Here is an 8,726-nt window from a genome sequence, read left to right on the forward strand (position 1 = left end):
CTGACTCTTAGTGACCCCATGGACTGCAGCCCACCAGGCTCCTCCATCCATGGGATTTTCCAGGCAACAATACTGGAGTGGGGTGCCATTGCCTTCTCCCTTCAGATATAGAAAGGATATCAAGAAAACAAATGAGATAATTTGTTAATATGTTTTGCCTTAAACATGTGTTAAGTACATAAAATATATTGGTAGTTAAAGAGCTATGAATTAACTATTACTAAAACCTGAATATCCTGATTTCTTATTAAGTTTTTTATTCATGATATCATGCAATGATCATTAAAAAATTAAAGTAAAAACCACTTGGGAGGTGGGAAATTTGGTCCATCATAATCTCTATGGCTTTCTGGACCCATGGACCCACCCAGCCAGCCTTGCCAGTGGAGAAGATATTTGAGGAATTTGCATGAGACAGCTGTGCAGAATGCAGCTGGAGGAGCATTAATTGTGCACAGAGATACTCCTGACAATAACCTAGATATTCCATTTGATTTCACAATGGAAAACTCTTAAGAGGACAGAGACAATTGTTAAACAAACAAACAAAAATACGACTTCTGCTTTATTGACTATGCCAAAGCCTTTGAGTTTGTGAAACACAACAAACTGTGGAAAATTCTTAAAGAAACGGGAATACCAGGTCACCTTACCTGCCTCCTGAGAAGTCTTTATGCAGGTCAAGAAGCAACAGTTAGGACTGGGCATGGAACAGCAGACTGGTTCCAAATTGGAAAAGAAAGATATCAGGGCTGTATATTGTCACTCTACTTATTTAACTTATATACAGAGTACATCACGAGAAAAGCTGGGCTGGATGAAGCACAAGCTAGAATCCAGATTGACGGGAGAAATATCAGTAACTTCAAATACGCAGATGACATCACCCTTATGGCTGAATGTGAAGAAAACCGAAGAGCCTCTTGATCAAAGTGAAAGAAGGGAGTGAAAAAGCTGGTTTTAAACCCAATGTTCAAAAAACAAAGATCATGACATCTGGTCTCATCACTTCAGGGCAAATATATGGGGAAATGATGGAAACAGTGATAGACTTTCTTTTGTGGGGCTCCAAAATCACTGTGGACAGTGAATGTAGCCATGGAACAAAAAGATGCTTGCTCCTTGGAAGAAAAGTTATGACAAACCTAGACACATATTACAAATTGGAGACATCACTCTGTCAGCAAAGGTCTATAAAATCAAAGCTATGGTTTTTCCAGTAGTCACGTACAGATGTGAGAGCTGGACCATAAATAAAGCTGAATGCTGAACAACTGATGGTTTTGAACTGCAGTGCTGGAGAAGACTCTTGAGACTCCCTGGACAGCAAGATCAAACCAGTCAATCCTAAAAGAAATCAACTCTGAATATTCATTGGAAGGACTGGTGCTGAAGCTGAAGTTTCAAGATTTTGGACCTCTGATGTGAGGAACCAACACATTGAAAAAGACCCTGATGCTGAGAAAGATTGAGGAGAACAGGGCAAAGAGGATGAGATAGTTGGATGGTGTCATCAACTCAATGAACATGAGTTTGAGCAAACTCAGGGAGATATTGAAGGTCAGAGAATCCTGGTGTGCTGCAGTTCATGGGGTCACAAAGATTCAGAAACGATTGAAGGACTGAACAACAACACCTAAAAGGGAATAAAGCAGACGCTATGCTTCTAATCCTGGATTTAGCCCAAAGAAAAAATGGATGGCTGCCCAACTCTGCTATGAACAAGGTTGAAGAAATTTTACAAGTACCTTCAATGAGAGTGTATGATGTACCAACTTTTTATACAATATATATTGCAAAGCCACTTGGAAAATATATTTAAGTATGCACTACTATGCCTCGCATGCACTGAAAGTCTGACAGCACACTGGAGGTCATTAAGACCCCCCCCCCCAAAAAAAAAAGACAAACAAACAAAAAAAACTTAAAATAAAGTTTGGAGAAACTACACCTGACAAATTTTCACTCTTATAGAAGTGGAATGTTTAGGGGCCTGTGTAAACCCACCAATGGTTCAAATAAATGACAACTACTAGGAGGATCTGACACTTAAGGATTTTGAAGAAACTATTAATAAACTCAAGGCTGGCAGAATCCCAAAACCTGGGCCGAGGAGTGACTGCATCTCGTGTAAATCAGCCACAGGTCTTACCTCTTTGACTGAACCACCTAAAGGACCTGGATTTCTTGTACAACCAGGCCTTTAATTTATATTTAACTGTATAATTATTTCAACTGGAGAAATAAAGTATGAATCTCCTATCAAAAAAGGAAGAAACACTTGGCAGAATATATAATTTGCAGAAAATTGAGCCACATATAGTGAGGTTCGTAGTTCAGCATGCATAAAGAACATAATATTTTAAAATATTTTCATATTCAATCTGTCATTTAATCTATATCACCCCAACCACTGAATTTTCATAGAAAATTATTTTTTATGTATTTTAAATCTGATTTCTTAAAATCAAGTCATTATCTCAAAATCTAAGCTTTATTCAAAAGAATTTCCAAATTTCCCAAATCCACATTTTAATATGAAGAACCAGACCTAAGATTCTTAAGCTTATAACTTTACAATTTTTAGCAAAATCATATCATTTAGCAAAACTGAAAACAGGGAGAGCCTTTTCTTTGCAGCAAGGTGGAGGACACCAGGAAGTGAGCCCAGAAAGGAAGTACAAGAGAGAAAGTACAACCAGAATTAGATTTGAAGACTCTGACTCATGCCTTGAAATAAAAAATTTAAATAGTAGATTGAGATTAAGTAAATACCTTGAACAGAGATATTTACCCTTCATGTAATTACCTTTTTGAAAATAAAAGAAATCCCTAGATTGCTTGTAGCATCAGAAATGTATAGTGATCCTCAGGAAGAACATTCAGAAATTCTTGCATATTGTGTATAAACTCACTATACTGAGAAATAAGGGGAAAGATTGAAGCATTTATCCTGTGGCTCCTATATGAGTGTTACTAATAACTATAAAATAGTAGATCAGAAGTTTCTTTTGTGAAAGATTTCATCCTTTGTTCTTTTATTTCTGCTGTCTGTATCATCCTTTACTTTTCATGACAGATAACAATCACATGTTGACATTTGAGGAGTTTTCTCAGTTTGCTTCCTGCCAACAGTTTTTAGGGTTGAAATAAGCTCTTCACTTTGTAGTCAGTATCCAAGATGACAGTATTTCTAATACAATTCTCTTGAAATATGTTGGGTGTCTTCCAAATCATATGAGGTTTTACCCCCATTTAACACAAAGGTTTATATATGTTTTCCATTCCCATTCCTATATAATGTAAATTATATTAATAATGAGTAACAAAATCTCAGTTCATAAGTTTCAAGATATCAAAGACAGATGTGATTGACTGAAGAGAGGAAATATATCACTCAAAGATGGATAAAATGATATTTAGGTCCTTATTTCTCACTTTGGGAAAAGGCTAGTATGTTTTCAGTTGTACAAGGTGATGTTTGCTTCAGGTAATGTGAAAACATGGTTTTCTATTTTCCTTCTTGGGAATTTAAATATGGTTACAGAAATTATGTATGGATTTCAGATTTACAAGAGTGGATGATAGTGATGATGTTGTAATATTCCTTAGTTAAACTGAAACTACGTGTTCCAGAATTTCTTGGTAATGCTCAGACTGGGTTGGCCACAAATAAAATAACATCTCCTATGTTCTTGATTACCTTCAAAATGAACTCTGAATGATAAACCAAAAAGCTTCATCTCTCATCAATACCCTCCAGCTGTGTAAATTCAGACTCACACAAACTACTTCCCTTTTTTGAGAGCCACCATATTTGTTAAGGCACCTTGTCTTTACACATGTTTTTCCTCTACCTGAAATCATCTTGATTGGCCATTTTTTAGCTAATGCTTTGTAATATTTTAAGAGTAATGTCATGAAACTTAAGTATGTGAGTTACATACTTACACTCTTCTCTTTGTTTCCACATTGTTTCATATACCCTAACAAGGAATATATTTCTTGCATCTCACTTGTCTTCTTTTTTATATTCTGATTGCTAAATGAAGGAGTAGATGGAATAATTTATATGGAATTGGTTATAAATATGAAATACTAATTAACAGGACAGTCTTGGCAACTTAGAACTTTTATGGTCAGAGACTGCTGCCTTCCTTAAAAAAGAAATTTTGCTGCCTTTCTAAACAAATATATTTTTGTGTGGATTCTCCCTAATGCTTAAAACATTGAAGGCATTCAGAAAATATAAAAAAGCAGAAAACAGTTTTAATACCAACAACAAAAATGGACAGCTAGACAATAAACCTCTGAAGCACTACACAATGAAAGTAAGTAAAATGTTGTTTAGGGCTTGAAATGTAACAGTTTTCTTTATTATTTGAAATACCTGGGAAAGCTGCTGATATCTGAGTTTTGGCATAATAGAAAGGTAGAGAAAGACATTAAAGACAAGGAGGAACCATGAAATGTTTTGCTGCAAATACTTAATAATCATCACGTGCAATTCTCTTACTAATGTCTAGTATTAAACATTGTGATTTAGAGTTTGCTCCTAAGAATGAGTCTATGACTAATACATAATATGGATCCTTCCCATACAGAGCTACACATTTAAGGAGTTATAGATATAACTCCACATGAAACTTTGGTCATTAAAATGTTTTATTTTCTCAGATATGTACCACCACCACCACAAAAATTAAAACAAATGCAGCCTAATGAGGCAGTTTTCATGGAGGATTCAGAAACCTATTGTCTAATTTTCCATACCCATTAATTAGCCAGGTGAGTTATAAAAATAATGACTAAAAAAGCAATCACCTAAAATTGCATTTAGTGTAAAGGATAGAATAAGTAGGAGTTTCATTTGTTCTACTTATGACATTCCTGTACTGTCATTTTATATTCATGTGAAGACTCCATTGACAAATTTATAGAAATTATAGTATTGGAGGATATTAGAAAGTCCTCAGATCCCTGAATACTTTATCATATGCTTACTGATAGATGACATTTTTAATTAATTTATTTATTTTAATTGGAAGCTAATTACTTTACAATATTTTAGTGGTTTTTGAAAAATTATGCACAAATTACACCTTCAGTATTCTTGCCTTGAGAACTACATGAACAGTATGAAAAGGCAAAAAGATATGACCCTGACAAATGAAGTCACCAGGTCACTACGTGTCCAGCATTACTGGATATCAGTGGAGAAATAACTCCAGAAAGAATGGAGAAGAAAAGGAGTAGCCCTCATAGTCAACAAAAGAGTCCAAAATGCAATATTTGGGTGCAATCTTAAAAATGAAAGAATGATCTTTGTTTGTTTCTAAAGCAAGCCATTCAATATCACAGTAATCCAAGTCTATGCAACAACCAGTGATATTGAAAAAGCTGACATTGAATGGTTCTATGAAGACCTAAAAGACCTTCTAGAACTAACACCCCCAAAAGATGTACTTTTCATCATAGGGGACTGAAATGAAAAAGTAGGAAGTCAAGAGATACTGGAGTAACAGGCAAGTTTGGCCTTAGAGTACAAAATGAAGCAAGGCAAAGGCTAGGAGAGTTTTACCAACAGAGTGCACTGGTCAAAGCAAATTCCCTCTTCCAACAACACAAGAGAAGACTCTACACATGGACATCACCAGATGGTCAATACCGAAAACAGATGGATTATATTCTTTGCAGCCAAAGATGAAGAAGCTGTCTACAGTCAGCAAAAATAAGATTAAGAGCTGACTGTGGCTCAGATCATGAACTCCTTATTGCCAAATTCAGATTTATATTGAAGAAAGTAGGGAAAACCACTAGACCATTCAGGCATGACCTAATCAACTCCCTCACGATTATACAGGAGAAGTGACAAACAGATTCAAGGGGTTAGATCTGACAGACAGAGAACTTGAAGGAAAATGGACAGAGGTTAAAGACATTGTACAGGAGGCAGTAATCAAGACCATCCCCAAGAAAACCAAATGCAAAAAGGCAAAATGGATGTTTGATGAAACCTTACAAATAGCTGAGAAAAGAAGAGAAGCTAAAGGCAAAGGAGGAAAGGAAAGATATACCCATTTGAATGCAGAGTTCCAAAGACTAGCTAGGAGAGATAAGAAAGCCTTCCTAACTGATCAATGCAAAGAAAGAGAGGAAAACAATAGAATGTGAGAGACTAGAGATCTCTTCAAGAAAATTAGAGATACCAAGGGAACATTTCATGCAATAATGGGCACAATATAGGACAGAAATGGTATGGACCTAATAGAAGCAGAAGATATTAAGAAGAGGTGGCAAGAATACACAGAAGAACTATACAAAAAAGATCTTTATGACTCAGATAATCACGATGGTGTGATCACTCACCTAGACCAGACATCCTGAAATGCAAATTAAAGTGGGACTTAGGAAGCATCCCTATTGAACAAAGCTAAGAGAGATAGTAGAATTCCAATTTAGCTCTTTCAACTCCTAAAAGATGGTGCTTTAAAGTGCTGCACTCAATATGCCAGAAAATTTGGAAAACTCAGCAGTGGCCACAAGACTGGAATAGGACAATTTTCTTTCCAGACCCAACAAAGGCAATGCCAAAGAATGTTGAAACTAACACATAATTTTACTCATCTCACACACTAGCAAAGTAATGCTCAAAATTCTGCACCGAGGCTTCAACAGTATGTGAACTATGAATTTCCAAATGCTTAAGCTGGATTTAGAAAAGGCAGAGAAACCAGAGATCAAATTGCCAACATCCGTTGGATCATTGAAAAAGCAAGAGTTCCAAACAAACACCTACTTCTGCTTTGTTGACTACAGCAAAGCCTTTGACTGTGTGGATCACAAAAAAAAAAAAAAAAAAAAAAAAAAAAAAAAAAAAAACTGAAAAATTCTTAAAGAGAATACCAGGTGACCTTATCTGCCTCCTGAGAAATCTGTATTCAGGTCAAGAAGCAAGACTTAGAACTGGACATGGAACAAAAGACTGGTTCCAAATTGGGAAAGAACTACGTCAATACCGTATATTGTCACCCTGCTTATTTAACTTACATGCAAGAGTACATCATGTGAAATGCCAGGCTGGATGAAGCACAAGCTGGAATCAAGATTTCTGGGAGAAATATCAATAACCTCAGATACTCAGCTCACAACACCCTTATGGCAGAAAATGAAGAAGAACTAAAGAGCCTCTTGATGAAAGTGAAAGAGGAGAGTTAAAGGCTGGTTTGAAACTCCACATTCAAAAAGCTAAGATCATTGCATCTGGTCCCGTCACTTCATGGCAAATAGATGGGGAAACACTGGAAACAGTGACAGACTTCATTTTCTTGGGCTCCAAAATCACTGCAGATGGTGACTACAGCCAGGAAATTCAAAGACACTTTCTCCTTGTAAGAAAAGCTATGACCAAACTAGACAGCATACTAAAAAGCAAAGACATTACTTTGCTGACAAAGGTCCATCTTGTCAAACCTATAGTTTTTCCAGTTAGTCACATATGGCTGTGAGAGTTGGACTATAGAGAAAACTGAACACCAAAAAAATTGATGCTCTTGAATTGTGGTGTTGGAGAAGACTCTTGAGAGTCCCTTGCACTGCAAGGAGATCAAACCAATCAATCCTAAAGGAAATCAGTCCTGAATATTCATTGGAAGGACTGATGCTGAAGCTGAAACTTCAAATCTTTGGCCACCTGATTTGAAGACTGACTCATTGAAAAAGACTCTGGTGCTGGGAAAGATTGAAAGCTTAAGGAGAAGGGTATGTCAGAGGATGAGATTGTTGCATGACATCACTGACTCGATGGACATGAGTTTGAGCAAGCTCCAGGAGTTGGTAATGGACAGGGAAACCTGGTGTCCTGCAGTCTATGGAATTGCAAAGATTCAGACACGACTGAGCAATTGAACTGAACCGAGCTGCATACTTCTTAATTTAATACAGGAAAGTAAATGGTAATATCTGTGTCATAATTGATGAAGTGGTAGTATAGCCAAGTATTCTGGATCTTTGCTATTAAAACAAAAATAATTTTTTTTATAAATAAATACATAATAATACAATACAATACAATACAAATACAATACAATACAAAATACATAAATAAATAAATAAAAACAAAAATAAAACAAAAAAAATTAAAAAAAAAAGATAAAGCTACCATCCATCTGATAAAGTTGTGAGGAGTAAAAAACATGAATTGCTAGGCAACTCCACATAATAATATATTTTAGGTACTATGGTCCACTTTTTTGTCTAAATATTCACCATCAGATTATTGTGGAAAGTAAGCTTGAATGGTAGTGGAGATGAGTGAAAACTGAGAAACTTTCAAATCATAGGATAGTAAGGCAGGAATAGAGAGTTGCAATAAAGTTTCAATAAATAAATCCTAGAACCAAAGTATGAGACCATCAGAACTGGCTTGGGACTGCCAGGACCCAAATCATTTTAGACCATTTCACAGTGTTATATTCCAATGAGTTTATTGATCTTTTCAAAATGCAAGTGAATGTCACTGAGACATGTCTGACTTTATGAGACCCCATGGATACACTCCACGGAATTCTCCAGGCCAGAATACTGGAGTGGGTAGCTATTCCCCTCTTCAGGTAATCTTCCCAACCCAGGGGTCAAATCCAGGTCTCCCACATTGTAGGTGGATTCTTTAACAGCTGAGCCACCAGGGAAGCAATCTCTTAGATGTTTAATTTTATCATCTTATA

The 8,726-nt window shown here is 36.1% G+C and overlaps 1 pseudogene; it reads left to right on the forward strand.

Annotated features, from left to right (window-relative positions):
* The first annotated feature begins 357 nt into the window (after nucleotides 1–357).
* On the forward strand, nucleotides 358–2,207 carry LOC102414200 (annotated as a pseudogene).
* Nucleotides 2,208–8,726: the final 6,519 nt, after the last annotated feature.

The sequence above is a fragment of the Bubalus bubalis genome, chromosome 16 (genome assembly GCF_019923935.1).
Source record: "Bubalus bubalis isolate 160015118507 breed Murrah chromosome 16, NDDB_SH_1, whole genome shotgun sequence".
Taxonomy (NCBI): domain Eukaryota; kingdom Metazoa; phylum Chordata; class Mammalia; order Artiodactyla; family Bovidae; genus Bubalus; species Bubalus bubalis.